At 42.5% G+C, this 15141-nt stretch overlaps 1 protein-coding gene across 7 annotated transcripts in view; it reads right to left on the minus strand.

Annotated features, from left to right (window-relative positions):
* The window catches only part of LPP (LIM domain containing preferred translocation partner in lipoma), a 576448-nt gene that overhangs the window by 448090 nt on the left and 113217 nt on the right, over positions 1 to 15141 (minus strand). Inside the window, exons 3-5 of one of the 7 annotated variants that reach the window (XM_074297902.1) lie at positions 7258 to 7331; positions 5223 to 5338; positions 4143 to 4347 (exon numbers count right to left, since the gene is read on the minus strand). The exons of 4 other annotated variants lie outside the window; for them this stretch is intronic. The gene's annotated coding sequence lies outside the window, so the exon portion shown is untranslated. The remainder of the gene's footprint in view (positions 1 to 4142; positions 4348 to 5222; positions 5339 to 7257; positions 7332 to 15141) is intronic. 2 more of the 7 variants (XM_074297903.1, XM_074297901.1) reach the window with 2 other exon arrangements.

Here is a 15141-nt window from a genome sequence, read left to right on the forward strand (position 1 = left end):
GGATACTTCTACTGCTGACCTCCTTCCTGGGTAATTGGGTCTATTAAATGAGAAGATCACAGCAAAGCAATCAGTAGCAATCTGAAGGCCCAGTGGCCATCGCCCATCTCCCAGCAGGCTTAGGTATTAGTCACTCTGGCTCCCAGACCCCTCTGCTGCGGCTCCTGTGTGAGCAGTGAGACAAAAGGCCATACTCCTGGGTAAAGAAAGTCCATTTTAGGAACTAACAAGAAAGCTAGAAGTGAAATCTAGAAGGACACCGATGTTTCCCACGATAATCCTAAGCCTTGCCCTTGGGAGAATGTCATTTCCAGTGTGAGGAGAGCTGAAGTGGCCGAGAGCACTCTCTCCTGTACAGGCCTCTCGAGGAAGGCTCAGTAGGGAGCCCACTGTCTTGTCTCAAGGCTCAAGTTCAAGTAATCAGTTGAGCCAAGTGGGGAACCACTTCAGTGCCACAAAGATGGCAAGATGGCTTTTGCCTTCTTTCGTATCCCTAGCAATTCGCACAGTACTAAGCACATAATAGGTACTTACGAAATGTCCAAAGGTGACCCTGAAAGGATTTAGTTCTTCCGGTTAAGAGACTATGACCTCAGCCTTCTGCTCCCCCAGAATCAGACGCCAAATAGCTTTGCCAAACTCTTCCACGTTAAAGAGCCTCAGTTTCCCTATTTCTAAAACAGCTGCTAAGTTTTAAGATTTGCCCCATCTAGAAAACATTGTATACAATAATGGTAATATTGTTGTAAGAACAACTTTGAGTGAATAATCAATTTTGTTTAGGTATACAAATGTACCGAGATAGATTTATGCAAAATAAACACAGTCTGCCCAGGGAGACCTAACTTGAGTGTCCTTGGACCCAAATCTCCCTCCGCCTCCTTCCAGGTAGCTCTTCTGCAAAATAGACAATCAATCAGCATTTATTAAGTGCCTACTAAATCCCTCCTTTGGCAGGCAAGAGAGGAAGGACTGCTGACTCTGTAGGGTCCAAGGAGGATTATAAATGATCTCCGACTCCCAAATGGGAAAGCTGGTAGTCCTCTTGATTCCAATTCTCATTGTCAACTCATCGAGAGAGGAGTTTGCTATTGACTAATGAGTCTCTTTAGTTCATACAAAATCCCCAAAATAGTGTTCAACTGTTTCCCTTCCCAGGGACCCAGAATCTCAGCACCAGAAGGACAGGAGAGCGCGTGGGGTCAGGCCAGGCCCAAAGCCCAGGGCTGATAGAAACCTTCTGGGCCATCTCATCCAATCCCCTTCTTTTATAAATAAGCAACAGAGATTCAGAGAAAGGAAGCAAAGGGACTCGCCCAAAGTCAGAGGCAGAAATTGAGCCCAGGTACTCTGGGACATCGGCCAGTGTTATCCCCATTGGGAGGATGAGGGAGAAAACTTCCCTGGTCGTGGCCAATAAAGAGATAATTAGCGCCCGCTCCCCACACTCCAAGCTCCTTCTGAAAACAAAACCGGAAGACGGCGCTTTACTGAAGGACCGGGGCTCGTGGCAATGACCCGAACCCCTCGAGTCAGGCTGGAAGCTTTCTAGTAACAGGAACCCTGCATGGGAAATGAGCTGCACAGAAGAGCCTCGCTTACTGGAATCCACACTGCCCATATTACTCAGATGATATTAATACACCCACGTGTTCATTAAAGTTTAATTGAAGTTCATGTAAATTGGTTTCACCGGATACTTAATCAAAGCAGAGCGGGTTTGTGTACAGGCCCCAAAACGCGACTGCCTTCCGGCTTTTCCCAGCATCCGTCGGCTCTCTGTTTCCCACTGGTGACCCAAGAACCCCATTTCGCATCGGGGGCTTTTGGGGGGGGAAAAGGAAATGTCTGTGGAAAGTAGAACACGCCGGGCTTAGAAGTGCCTCCAGGGAAACTGGGTAGCTCCCTGAGTCCGCTTAGATCCAGCTCGACCCCCCATGAGCCCACCCGGAAGCAGGGTCAGGGAGCAGGGCCTTAGCTCCAGGCAAGTTAACTCAGAAGGCACTGACAGTATGATCTAGGGGGTCCACATTGCCTCCCGCCAACGGACAGCCTCTGCTTCCTGCCCCGGGCAGCCCTGCCTCTATGGCTCTCCAACCTTCCCCGGCTCTGGATCCACTAGCGGCAGCCTCAAGGTAGGACAAACCCCCAGACCAAGTAAAGCCCCACCCTGCACCCAATTCCCCAGGGCTGGGGGACGCTACCTGCCTCTTCCCCAGCATACGCTTCCTGCTCTGGGGCACACCGCTCTCACAGAAGAACCGCAGGGCTTGCTCTGTGTTCTGGGCCGCTCCCCTCCCCCCCAGGCTCCCAGATGCCCTTCTTTCAAAGGGGGAGAAATGGAAAAGTCTCCAGCCCGCCATCATTCAACCTAATCATGCATTTATTTCCCTGATACTGACAAGGGAGCCAGGAACACGATCCCAAACATCTATTTATACAATCAGGGCTGTCACTACCCTAGGATTTCTGATCAGATAGCTTTCTAATCAACATTTCAGGAAGTATCCATTTTAAAAGCTTCTGAAAACATCAGACAGGAGGGGAGGGAAAGATGGCGAGGGCTCCGGCTTGTGGAGGGACAATTCTAGATGCTTCCCTTTGGCTCCGGATCACTTGGCACCTGCTGGTGCCCGCTCTCTGCAGAACTCGAGAAACACCATGCAGCCCACTGACATTGAGTGTCCGTGTCCTCCCGTTACCCCCAAGGCCCATTACTGGGCATCTCCTCCCTGCCAGGCATTGGACGGACAAGCAAAAACTAAATGGCCCCCGCCCACAACAATGGTGCCTGGTTCAAAGGGGAGCAAATCCAGATCCCCTACTTGAGGGAATTTTGGGGAAAGATGGCGACTGGGAGCAAGAGTTGGGGCAGCCCTGAGCAGAGCTGCGAAGGAAGTTAGGGATTCCAAGAGATGAAGAGGAGAAGGGAGGATCCTCCATCAAAGGACAGAGTTTATCCCTTTCTCCAAGTTGCTAGGTAAACAACCAATGGTAATCACTGTTATTTGTTTTGATCAAGAGGAGAAACTGAGGCACAGGAAGACTTGTGATTCCTTCCAACACAAGGAGAGAGTCAATGAGAGGTAGATCCTCAGAGGTAACTGAAGACTATTTTATCCCCAGGATCCCCTCCTTTTTCACCACTTAATGCCAGCTAGTTTGTCTTCCCAGTCTCTTTCCCTTTTTCTTCCCTCCCTTTTTTCTTTCTCGTTCCTGCTTTGCTCATCCCTCACTTTTCCTACTTCTCTGTTTACGCCTATTCAAGCTCTCTTGGGGATGCTCAGCAGACAGAAGATTGGGGCCAGAGTCAGCAGCAGAAGGAACCGTTCTCTCCTCACCCCAGGCTCCCACCTCCTGCCCGCACCCAGGGGACAACCGGAAATTCTTCCACCAGTGGACTGCAAGGAAGCCTTTGCTGCACACGTGGGGAAGAGCAGGGCCTCTGCCAACTTTAAGGCCATTCCTAAAGGTGGGGAAAATACTGTTTTCTCTGAATCTGAGCCGGACAAGTTAAGTCGACCTCAGCTGATCTTCTATAAAAAGTGGGAGTGGGGGGCGGGGACTGGGCCTCCAAGTTCCCTTTCACCTGAAGATCTCTGCTCCCACAGTGATAAATTATGGGAAATCACTGGAGGATGTCAACAGAACAGGCTCTACTGGTTAAAGGCACCTTCAAGGAAAAGGAGACTGAGGAGGACTTGTTCTGGGTCACTCAGAGCTAGAGAGGCCCAGTTTCCACATTGCCCTTCTGAAGCAGATTGCCTCCCCTGCCTCCTCTGCCCCCTCAGATGTCATAGACCATAAGCAAGGTGGCTCACCTATGTCCGAAACCACGTGAGAACGGCGGTTTTGCTCTTTAAAAAATCTATCTACCTAGAAAATATCATCGTGGCTCACCCTCGGCAGCCCGGCTCAACAAGGGAGGAATTTTTATTCCTCAAAAAGAGAACTGAGATCTTTGAGGAGAGCTGCTCTCACTCTAAATTTCACACAATCAGAGAAAACAGTTTCTGTCACCCTTGGCCCCTGACGCGCCCCACCCCCAGCCCTTTCGAATGGCTCCCCTTCCAATTCCTGCACTGTCCAAACACATCCTGTTTCACTATGAGAAATGACTTCTAACCAGAAAGGGAAATTACCTTCACTTCTCTGTGTGGGTCTTTCTGTCTTCTCGTCTCTCATTAGAGTCACTTTCAGGAAACACTCAGGCCCGATGCTTTTTAAAAATACACTTTTCTCTCTAGATTTCCATTGCTCTTCAGGTAAGGAAGAAGACAGCCCCAGAGTCTGCTGGTAATTAATTTTTGTGTGTGGGGGGTGGGGGGTGGGGGAAGGCAGATAAACCTGGACAAAACACAGGAGCATTAAAAATTCCATTAGGCCCAAATATCATGGGAGAACCGGGCTGGGAAAATGTTCTTAGAAGGCTGATTCCTCCTTGAATAATGAGGGCCTTTCTAATCCCCAAGTTTATTTTTTTATGGCAGTTAAATACTGCCTCTGATCTTTCACAGTTCTCTCTGGAAATATACCCCACCACTACCTCTATCATTGTCAGGGATTGATTTTGTGTGTGTGTGTGTGTGTGTGTGTGTGTGTGTGTATGTATACACACACACACACACACACACACACACACACATATATATTTTTAAAGAAATCAGAGTTAAGGATCACACAGCTTAAATGAGTCTGAAGTCACATTTGGACCGATGTTCTCCCGACTTTAGGGTTGGGGCTCTATCCACTGAGCCACCTAGCTGCCCCTAGTATTTGATTCTAAATCCATACAACAAAAAACTTACTTAATCAGTTTCTATTTCTTTTTTTTTTTTTTTTTTCCCTGAGGCTGGGGTTAAGTGACTTGCCCAGGGTCACACAGCCAGGAAGTGTGAAGTGTCTGAGACCAGATTTGAACTCAGGTCCTCCTGAATTCAAGGCTGGTGCTCTACCCCCTGCACCACCTAGCTGCCCCAATCGGTTTCTATTTCAAAGTATGTAGCATCATTCAATGGAGAATATGTTCAATGGTGAAATCTTGAAGTAACCCAAACCCCCAAAATAGCTTCTTCATCACTCATTTTCACTAAGATGACGAGCACTAAATCACAATGATTCGAGGCAGTGTGGTAAAGTGAGCAGCACCCTGGATTTCAGGTCAGGGAATCTGACCCAAGGACAGATGTCACTGTTTACTCTCTCTGAATTAAGCAAGTTACCTCTCTGATCTTCACTTTCCTCCTCTGGAAAATAAGAGTCTGGAACTCAATAATATCAAATGTCCTTTGGCTGCCGAATCTCTGATCCTCTGATGCTCGAGATTCCAATTCCAAGGCTGTTGAGTGATAGACCACTTGGGTTAGCTACCACCCATTTGCCTCAAAGTCTCGTTTTCATGTCTCAACAGGCAAAGGAAGTAACATATGCCAGCAGTATTCAAGCCCTGATCAGTTCTACCATTCTTAAATGCCAGGAGCCCAAGATTTACTGACCCCTGACCCTGTGCAGCAGTCTAATTTTACTCAAAGAAACACACGGCAAGGTGGCCATGGGTGGGATAGGTCCAGTCTCCACCATCCCAAGAACCATTTCATCAATAGAGAAGGAAGGAGTCTGTGTCAGTGGGGAGAGGACCTAGGCCAAGAATATCCTGAGTGTACACCATGGAGAGAGGATGAAAACACGGCGAGAGTCCAAGAAGTTCCTGATGTGTTTCTTCTGGGGGGAAAGGGGGAAGTGACATAGAAATCTACAATTTCCATGATGAAGGTGGAATATCTGAATTCTGTCGTTGATCTTCGGCCTTTCCCAATTATCAGCACACAACAATGGTGGAGCACTAGAGAGGGCCACTCCTACTCTTACTAACCACACACACACACACACACATGTATTTTTTTTTTTTTTTTTTGTCTGCTTCTCAGATTTCTCCCCTGGAAGATAAGGAGGTTTAGACTGATTAACCTCCAATTCTCCTTCTAGCCCTAAGAATCTCTGATTCTCTAATTCCCCCAACTGAGAAAGGGAATCTCCTTCCCCCAGCGAAAGTCACATCTAAAGACAGAAGAATCCTATTACAAAGGGAGCTGACAGTGCACTAAGGAGGTCTCTTGGAAACTGGGTGCTGCTTTCATTAATTCTCAGTAGATTTTTCTCACTACAAAATTTCTACGCTCTCTGTCGGTGTTCCTGCCACAAAAGGTCGGACCACAGCCTCTCCCCCTCAGCCCAGTGTCACGAGTGGTCGTGTCAAAGTCACACGGCAGCCAGTCCTAAAATTATAGACATAGGCAGATTTAGGGCGGCGAGGTCTCGGGCATCCCATGGGATAGATAGTCCAGACCAGAGACCTGCTGAGACTCCCCACACCTTCCTGTACCGTATAATGAAGCCAAAGAGGGAGATTTCAGTCGTCTTTTTGCTTAAGAAAAAAAAAAGAAGAGATGCAATTTGCAAATCTCTCATTTTCGATTTCTCTTGCTCTCTCTAGTTCTCCCTGGAAGGTTCCTAAATTACTTATAAAATCATTTATTTCACACTCTGTCCTTCACAGACAGTAATCACAAGTGTTTTTCCACAGAGTTGATCAGGAAATAAAGAGAAAAGAGAACGTTCGCAGAGAGATGAACGCAAAGTTACACCGCCTGGAGAATGAAGTGACTGATGAGAGCACAGCCAAACAATTTCTACCAGGCTGCTCAAAAATTGGAGCCGGGCCGCAGGCTTTGAATGCAAAGCCCCAGAGCTGGGGGGAAGGAGGAGAGAGGAAGAAGGGGGCCGGGAGCTGGCCCCCACCTAGCCGGGGCACCAGGTGCACCCAGGAGGGGAATCTGATTTTCTGCAAACACAGTTCAGTCACCTTTCTTCTGAAGCAGCAGGAGAACAGAGCCGAATCTGCTCCCTGCTCCCCGAGCAAACTGCTTTGGGGAGAGAAAAGGGATGTGAACAATTTTCTGGAGAGGAAATGCTTTCTAATTTCTGCATTATTTAAAAACAACAAAAAGAAAATTCTCTTCTTCCCCCTTTGTTTTTCCAAATGAAAATAAATCATCCCCTAACTTGATAATAAATACTTGCTGGGACTGCCCTTAAGTAAAAGCTTTTGATAACAAATTGCCACAGCCAACTGCTATTTTACTGCTGGATTTGGGGTATTGTTGCTTAAGCAACACAATTATGCTAATAAGCCTGGAAGGCTGGCACATGGAGGATGGAATCTGACAGATAAAACACTCAATAAAAGGCCAATCTCACCTGAAAATTGGAATCAGGCAGTCTTCGAAGTCTTTAGGGAGATTCCATCTTCAATTTCGGCTTTTAAGAAGAATCTGCATATATAAAAAGAACCATGTACATATACATATACGTATATGTATATTTATATACATCCATCCATATGCATATATGTATATGTATAATCTATATATGTATATATATGTTTATATACATATGTTCCATAATGTATATCTTCCTTATATCTGCATATATTTAATCCTGTATTTGTATATGAACATATATATCTATCCATGTGTGAGGATGGGGGTGCTGTCACCCGTCACTGTCTGCTATATCTCAGCTTTGCTCTCTAGACCGATGATTGTTCAGTACCTTTATTTTCTTCCTGGACAAAAGAGCAAAGGATGGTGGGTCAGCTGGGCTACTCAAGGCTCAGGAAATCCAAGGGCTTTATTGCTCATCACCCTAACCACCCAAAGAAGAATTATACCTGCAGAGTGGAAAGGGGAGGCTGCCTTCTCCAAAACAAGGAGCGCTGGGTGAACTGTATGGCAGCTCTCATCTCCCAATGAGAGGTCCTGAAAGGGGAAGCATCGTGGATTACAGGGAGCAAGTGCGGGCTTGCTAGGTCCCGAGATGGTCCAAAGGAGGCGTGAGCCGGGATGAAGGGGGAAGGGAAGAGTGGAGATTATGCAGCTCCTCGCTAAAGCTCCAGTTTTCTAAGAGGATATTTATTATCACACACACACACACACACACACACACACACACACACACACACACACATATTCATCTATACAATCCTATCAAGAAGGAGTCATAGAGGGGCTGCTAGGGAGCGCTACTATGGACAGGGCACTAGCCCTGAAATCATGAGGACCCAAGTTCAAATTTGGCAAAGGAAAGAAGGAAAGGAAGAAGGGAGGAAGGGAAGGAAGAAAGACACTGGATCTAAAACTTTCTGAAAGAGATCTGAGTCTTTTTTTTTTTTTTTTCCTGAGGCAATTGGGGTTAAATGACTTGCCCAGAGTTACACAGTTAGGACATGTTAAGTGTCTGAGGCTAGATTTGAACTCAGGTTTGCCTAATTTCAGGTCTGGTGCTCTAACCACTATACCACCTAATTGCCCCCTGCGTCCTCTCCTTTTTACAAATGAGAAAACCAAAAACGATGCAATAAAGTGAGTTACAAAGGGTCACACATCTAGCAAGGATCTAAAGGAGAATTTCATCTCAACTAATTCAACACCAGGTTCTGGCCCTATTCTCTAGCCAGAGATGCCAAACTCAAACAGAAACAGAGCCACTACTGTGGATGTAGGAATCTCTGATAATTCTTAGTTTCAAAATGTCGTGTTATCTACCTTTCAGTTTTGTTGCTGTTTTACTTTTACATTCATACATGTATAGATTACTCCCCCACTTTATGAGAGGTCTCTTGTAACAAAGTGAAAAAGCTAAGTAAAACTAATAATAGAGAACTCATCTGAAAGTGAATGCAATATGTAACATTTGTAGTACAAGCCACAAAGGCAAACACACACACACACACACACACAACACATCTCTTTATTTTACAGTAACAAATCTATTTTCTCTCTTTCTTAAATAAAAGAAGGAAAGGGGGAAGGGAAAGAAAGAGGGAGGAAGAGGAAGCAGAGGAAAAGGAGAAGAAGGGAAAACAGGAAGGACAGAAGGAGGAAAGGAAGGAGGGAAAGAGGGAAGGAAGAAAGGAGGAAAGATATAAATTACCCAAATTAATAGAAGAGGAAATAAATTACTTAAATAGCCCCATTATAGAAAAATAAATTGAACAAGACATCAAGGAACTCCCTAAGAAAAAATCCCCAGGCCCAGATGGGTTTACAAGTAAATTCTATCAAACTTTTGAAGAATAATTCATTCCAATACTATGTAACACATTAGAGGAAATAGATAAAGAAGAAGTCCTGCCAAATTCCTTCTATGATACAAATATAGTACTGATACCAAAAGCAGGAAGAGCCAAAACAGAGAACGAAAATTGCAGACCAATCTCCCTCATGAATATTGATGCAAAAATTTTAAACAAAATATTTGCAAAGAGATTGCAGCAATTTATCAGTAGGACAATACACTATGATCAAGTGGGATTTATACCAGGAATGCAGGGTTGGTTTAATATTGGGAAAACTATTATCATAATTGACTGTATCAATAACAAAACTAATAGGAATCATATGATAATCTCAACAGATGTAGAAAAAGCTTTTCATAAAATGCAACACTTATTACTATTAAAAACATTAGAGAGCATAGGAATAAAGGGAATTTTCTTTAAAATAAAAAGCAGCATTTATGTAAAACCATCAGCAAGCATTACTTGTAATGGAGAGAAGCTGGCCATATTCCCAATAATTTCAGGGGTAAAACAAGAAGACCCATCATCATCACTACTATTCAGAATTGTACTAGAAATGTTGGCTTAATGATAATAATAATAATAATATCCTAAGAAAAGAAAAAGAAATGAAAAGAATTAGAACAGGCAACAAGGATATAAAACTAACATTCTTTGCAGATAATATGATGATGTATTTAGAGTAACTAGAGAATCATCCAAAAACCTATTTGAAACAATTAACAGCTTTAGCAAAATTACAAAATGTGAAATAAACCCAAACAAATCATCAGCATTTCTATATAACCCGGCAACAAGAGATAGAAAGAGAAATTCCATTGAAAACGACTGAAAAAAAATTAAAATATTTGGGTGTCTACCTGCCAAGACAAACCCAGGAACTATATGAATACAATTACAAAATACTTCTCACACAAATAAAGTCTGATCTAAACAATTAAAAAAAGAGAACAGCTTATTTCTTTTAGCAAATAGTCATACAAAATAAATTCCCCCAATGACTATACGCAAAAATCTCTAAGTCTTACTGTGCACCCTAAATCCAGTACTTCTTTATGCTAGACAGAGTGTTTTGTATTGATCATAATTCTCTGTTGTTCTGTTATTACAGTGGGGCTGTCTTTTCATGACACATTTTTCTTGACCAAGATAGTGGAGTAGTTTGTCATTTCCTTTTCCAATTCCTATGACAGGTAAGGAAACTGAGGCAAACAGTAAAGTGACTTGCCCAGGTTAACTACTAAGTGTCTGAGGACAAATTTGAACTCATAAAGATGAGTGTTTCTGACCCTAGGCCTGGAACTCTACCTAGTGAGCACTTCGCTGCAAATCAAAGTTATTTGTTTTTACATTGTTGTCATTTTACAAAGTGTGTTCCTGGTTTTATTTATTTCATTCTTCATTGGTTTATACAAATCCTCAAATTTATTCATTTTTACAATTCCGTTGTTGCTCATTCTGCTTTGCAACAGTTCTTGTAAATCTTTCCAGACCTTTTTGAAATTATGAATTTCCTTAGTTTTTATACCACAAGAGTATTTTATCTCATGCACAAGCTACGACTTATTTAGTCATTCCTCAATTCAATATTTTTAGTTTCTACATTTTTGCTACCATATAAAAAAGAGCTGCTATAATTTTTTGTTGAAAATTAGTGACTTTTTCCTTCTTTCTCTAATTTCTTTTAGGTATAGGCCTTGAAGGACTATGGCTGAGTTAAATGTCACACGCTATTTGGAAACTTTTTGTGTATAATTCAAAGCTGCTTTCCAAAATGGGCTTGCTCATTCAGGAATCTACCAAAAGTTCATCAATGTGTCTGTTTTCCTATAGTTTCTCCAATATAAATCATTTTCTATTTTTACTTCATCTTTGTAATTATGATAGATGAGAGTAGAAATTGCTATACTTTGATTCTCTTATTAATATGATTTGAAACCTAGTTGGCTACATCTCTCAAATTTAGAAGCATTGTCTCATTGTGATTGATATCACAATGATATCATATATCACACAGGATATATGAAATTTTCTATTGTTATTATGATTTCTTCTTTGAACCAACAAGTCTTTAGGATTAAGATATTTAGTCTCCAGCTAATTTTAAGATTTTATTAATTTGCTCTTTAATGTATACTTATTGCATTATGATCAATAAAGGATGTTTATAATTATATATATATGTATATATTTCTCCTTTTCTACAATTGAGAGGTTGGATTTCTTTATCTTGAAACATGATCCATTTTTTTTTTCTGTCAAAGTGCCATGCATATGTGAGAATATGGGTGCTCCTTTCTATTTCCATTCAATAACCATCAGCGGCCTAGCATATTTTTTCTTCTAAAATTCTATTCTGGTCCTGAGCTTTTTCTTACTTCTTTTTTTAAGTTAAATTCTACCTCTGCTACTCAGCTGTGCATTCTGTAAGATAGCAAAGAAGAGAAAGAACCAACTGTATGTCCCCAACATAAGTGAACCTCTCCTTGGGTATCAGTTGCCACTGATAGTATGGAAACTAATACTAATAGGTCATATTTCTATAGGAGTATACAAATATTTCATTTGATCCTCCCAACAGTTCTAGGAGGTAAGTACTCTTTTAATTCTCTTTCTATAGATGAAAACGGTAAGGGCAGAGAAGTAGAATTATTTATCTAGTCACATGTAAAAGATGTGGAGATGATAGTATAATACATTAGAAAGGCCTGTACCCAAAAAGATCAAAGAAAGAAGAAAAAGTCATTTATTTTCAAAAAGTATATATTCATATGCAAAAGTATGGTGGCAAAAGTAGAAACTAAGACAAGACTGAACTAAAAAAATAGTTAAATATGATGTAATAGGAAGAAATTGATAATTTCAAAAAGGTCTGGAAAGATTTACATGAACTGATGCAAAGTGAAAGGAGCATTATAACAACAGCATTAGAAACATAGAAAGGGAAGGAGGGAGGAAGAAAGGAAAGAAGCAAGGAGGGATAGAGGAAGCAGGAAGGGAGGGAGGCAGGGAAGAAATGCAGGGGACAGACAATGTATTACAGATGGTATTCAAGGGAGGGGTACATATTGGACCAAATGATCAGGTAGCTCCCGTCTAACTCTGAAATTGGTTGAATGGGAATATCCTAAAATTGACAGGGACTCTAACAAGTCAATCAAGAAGCATTTATTAAGTGCCTACTCTGTGGCAGGTACCATGTTAGGCACCAGGGACCCTCTAGGCTTATATATCTGCTGTCACTGGAGCCCACAGCAGCTTCTGACATGTCTAATATCTGATGAGAAATGTTTTCTGCTCACTTTCTAGATGGGACAAGCTAAAGAGGAAGTCATGTATGTATAAATAAATGAATTTTTTCATTTACTTACTAAGTATTCACTATGTGCCAGGTACAGTGCAGGCTAACCACAGAGGTTAAAATGAAATGGTCCCTGTCCCTGACTAGCTTATATTCTAATACAGGGAGAAAGCATTTAGGGAAATGGGGGTCAAGGAAGGGAGTCCCATACAGGGAATAATTTGCTGCATCTGAGACCTTCGAGTCCCAACCTCCTCCAATAAACACGACCACAGGAGGAGCCAGGAGGCTGAAAATCTGCCCTAGTCCCTCATCTTATTAGCCAGCCTTGTAACCAAAGCAACTGCAGGACTTTTGTAGGGAAGACTGAAGCAGCAGATTGAGTCTGGCAGGTCCAAGGTCGTATTGTACGTAAGCTACATCCTCCCTCCCAGGGATATTCTGTTTCAGGGTTCGGAGAAGCTGGACCTCTGAAATGATCCTTGGCATAGTGCCTGTGAATTTTTAAAAAAATATTTTGCTAACTATTTCCATATAAATGTTTTCCTTTATAATGCTACATATTTTCTTTCATACATTTGAAAATTTTCTGAGAAGGGTTACTGCAGTCTTAGTTTGACTGCCCAAGGGGTCCACGGTACAACCTAAATGAAGAACTGCTGCTTTCAGAGCTCTTTAGGAGGCCAAGGAGGGCAGCTCATGGCCTCCTACAATTCAGGCCTCTCTGATTTCTTAATTATGTCCCACATTCCCTCTCCCTCTGGGGAACCAATGTTCAAAGAACGTCCCAGAAAACTTGATATTTCTCTCCATTAAAATCCAATGGCTGGACCATGTCTCTATCAACAAACTTAGAGCACAGCTCACTCCCAGTTATACTGGGGGTGGGTCTCCAGGGTCTTGCTCAGAACATGTCTCCAAAAATAAGATTCCCTGGACCGGTAAGGTCTCCCTGGGTCATTGGTCATTTTTGGAGCTTTTTGCTTGCAAAGTCCTTTGGAAGGCTGTAGAAAAGCCCAGAGGAGAGGATCCTCAGAGAGGACTGGAGTTCCCAGCTCCACTCCGGGCACTCTAGGTCTCACTCTGGTAAATAAGCATCCTACACTCCTGGCACTCCTCTCCCCTCCCAACAAGTCAGCAAGCATTGCCCACTAGAAAATCAGGGAACCACATCGGGGGTGCCAAGTCATCTAGAAGTACCAAGTGGTCAGAAGTAAGGAGACACTAAGCAGTCCTTGGACCCTCCAAAGCTCACAGATTCTTCAGAGAGATGGAGAACTGACAAAGGGTCAGTCTGCGCCCTCCCTCCACAAGGAGGTGCTGAAGAGTGCTCCATGGTAGAACTACCAGGGCAGAGTGCTGTGTACCTGGCCAGATGCAGGAATGACATGGTTAGTGGTTCTGAATCACTTTACTTTGCTAGAAGGAAAAATTCAGTTGCAGTATGAGTGGGTGGGTAGGAGGGCTAACTATGCAAAAGGAAAGCAATAAAACATTTTTAATGGAAATCTAAAGCAACTCCTGGCTACTTAATCAAATAAACAAACAAATAAACAAACAAACAAAAATGCATGCTTCCAATTTATTTCCTAGTGTTGTAGTGATAAACTAGACCAAACCACATTAAATATCAGGGCTGCTGTTCAAATGACTTGGTGAGAGTCATTGATTGGAAGAGACAAGCCCTGGGACAATGGAATGAATAATGTGTCTGGAACCAGAGTTCAAATTCCACTTCTGACAGTGACAGTCTGCTGTGGCAGGTCTAAAAAACAAAGCGCTGGGGAGAGAGGACTTTAAAAGGTCCCTTCCCGAATTAGAATTAACACCCCTTGGCTGTCCAAGGTCTTGTGCCAGTCTAGGCAGCTGGCTGACCTCGTGGAGAAAATGCCCATTTGGTTATGAGCTCCTCAAAGGCAGGGAGTGCCTTTTTCTTTCTTTCTATATATTCTTAAAGCTTAGCACAGGGCCTGGTACACAGTAGGCACTTAATAAATGCTCACTTACTTCCTGAATGCCAAAATTTGAATTAGGAAGACCCAGATTCAAACCTGATCCTTCCTAGTTGTATGAATCTGGGGGAGTCACTTAGCTTCTGCTTATCTCAATTTCTTCATCTGTAAAATGGGAGTGATAACCGCAACTACCTCACAGGATTATTGTGCAAACTACATAAGATAATATGTGTCAAGCAGTTTTCAAATAGTATCATTACCATTATTATTGCTATTATATATATATATATATATATATATATATATATATATATATATACATATATACACACACACACACACATATATATATATATATATTGCAATATAATTATTGCTTATCAAAGATTTAGAACTACAAAGGACTTTCAGGTCAGCTAGTCAAATCTTCCCATTTCTCTTCCCACTACAAATCCTCTTCTTCAGCTCAGTCCATATTTTCAAGGCTTTAATCACGAATCTCTAGGACCCAATAAAAATCATTGACATTTACTTAGAGAAAAAGAGAGAGCAGAGAAAGAGAGACAGAGACAGAGAGAGACAGAGAGAGACAGAGAGAGAGAGAGAGAAAGACAGAGAGACAGAGACAGAGAGAGACAGAGAGAGAGAGAGAGAGAGAGAGAGAAAGACAGAGAGACAGAGACAGAGAGAGACAGAGAGAGACAGAGAGAGAGAGAGAAAGACAGAGAGACAGAGAGACAGGGAGG

Source organism: Sminthopsis crassicaudata, chromosome 3 (genome assembly GCF_048593235.1).
Source record: "Sminthopsis crassicaudata isolate SCR6 chromosome 3, ASM4859323v1, whole genome shotgun sequence".
Lineage (NCBI taxonomy): Eukaryota > Metazoa > Chordata > Mammalia > Dasyuromorphia > Dasyuridae > Sminthopsis > Sminthopsis crassicaudata.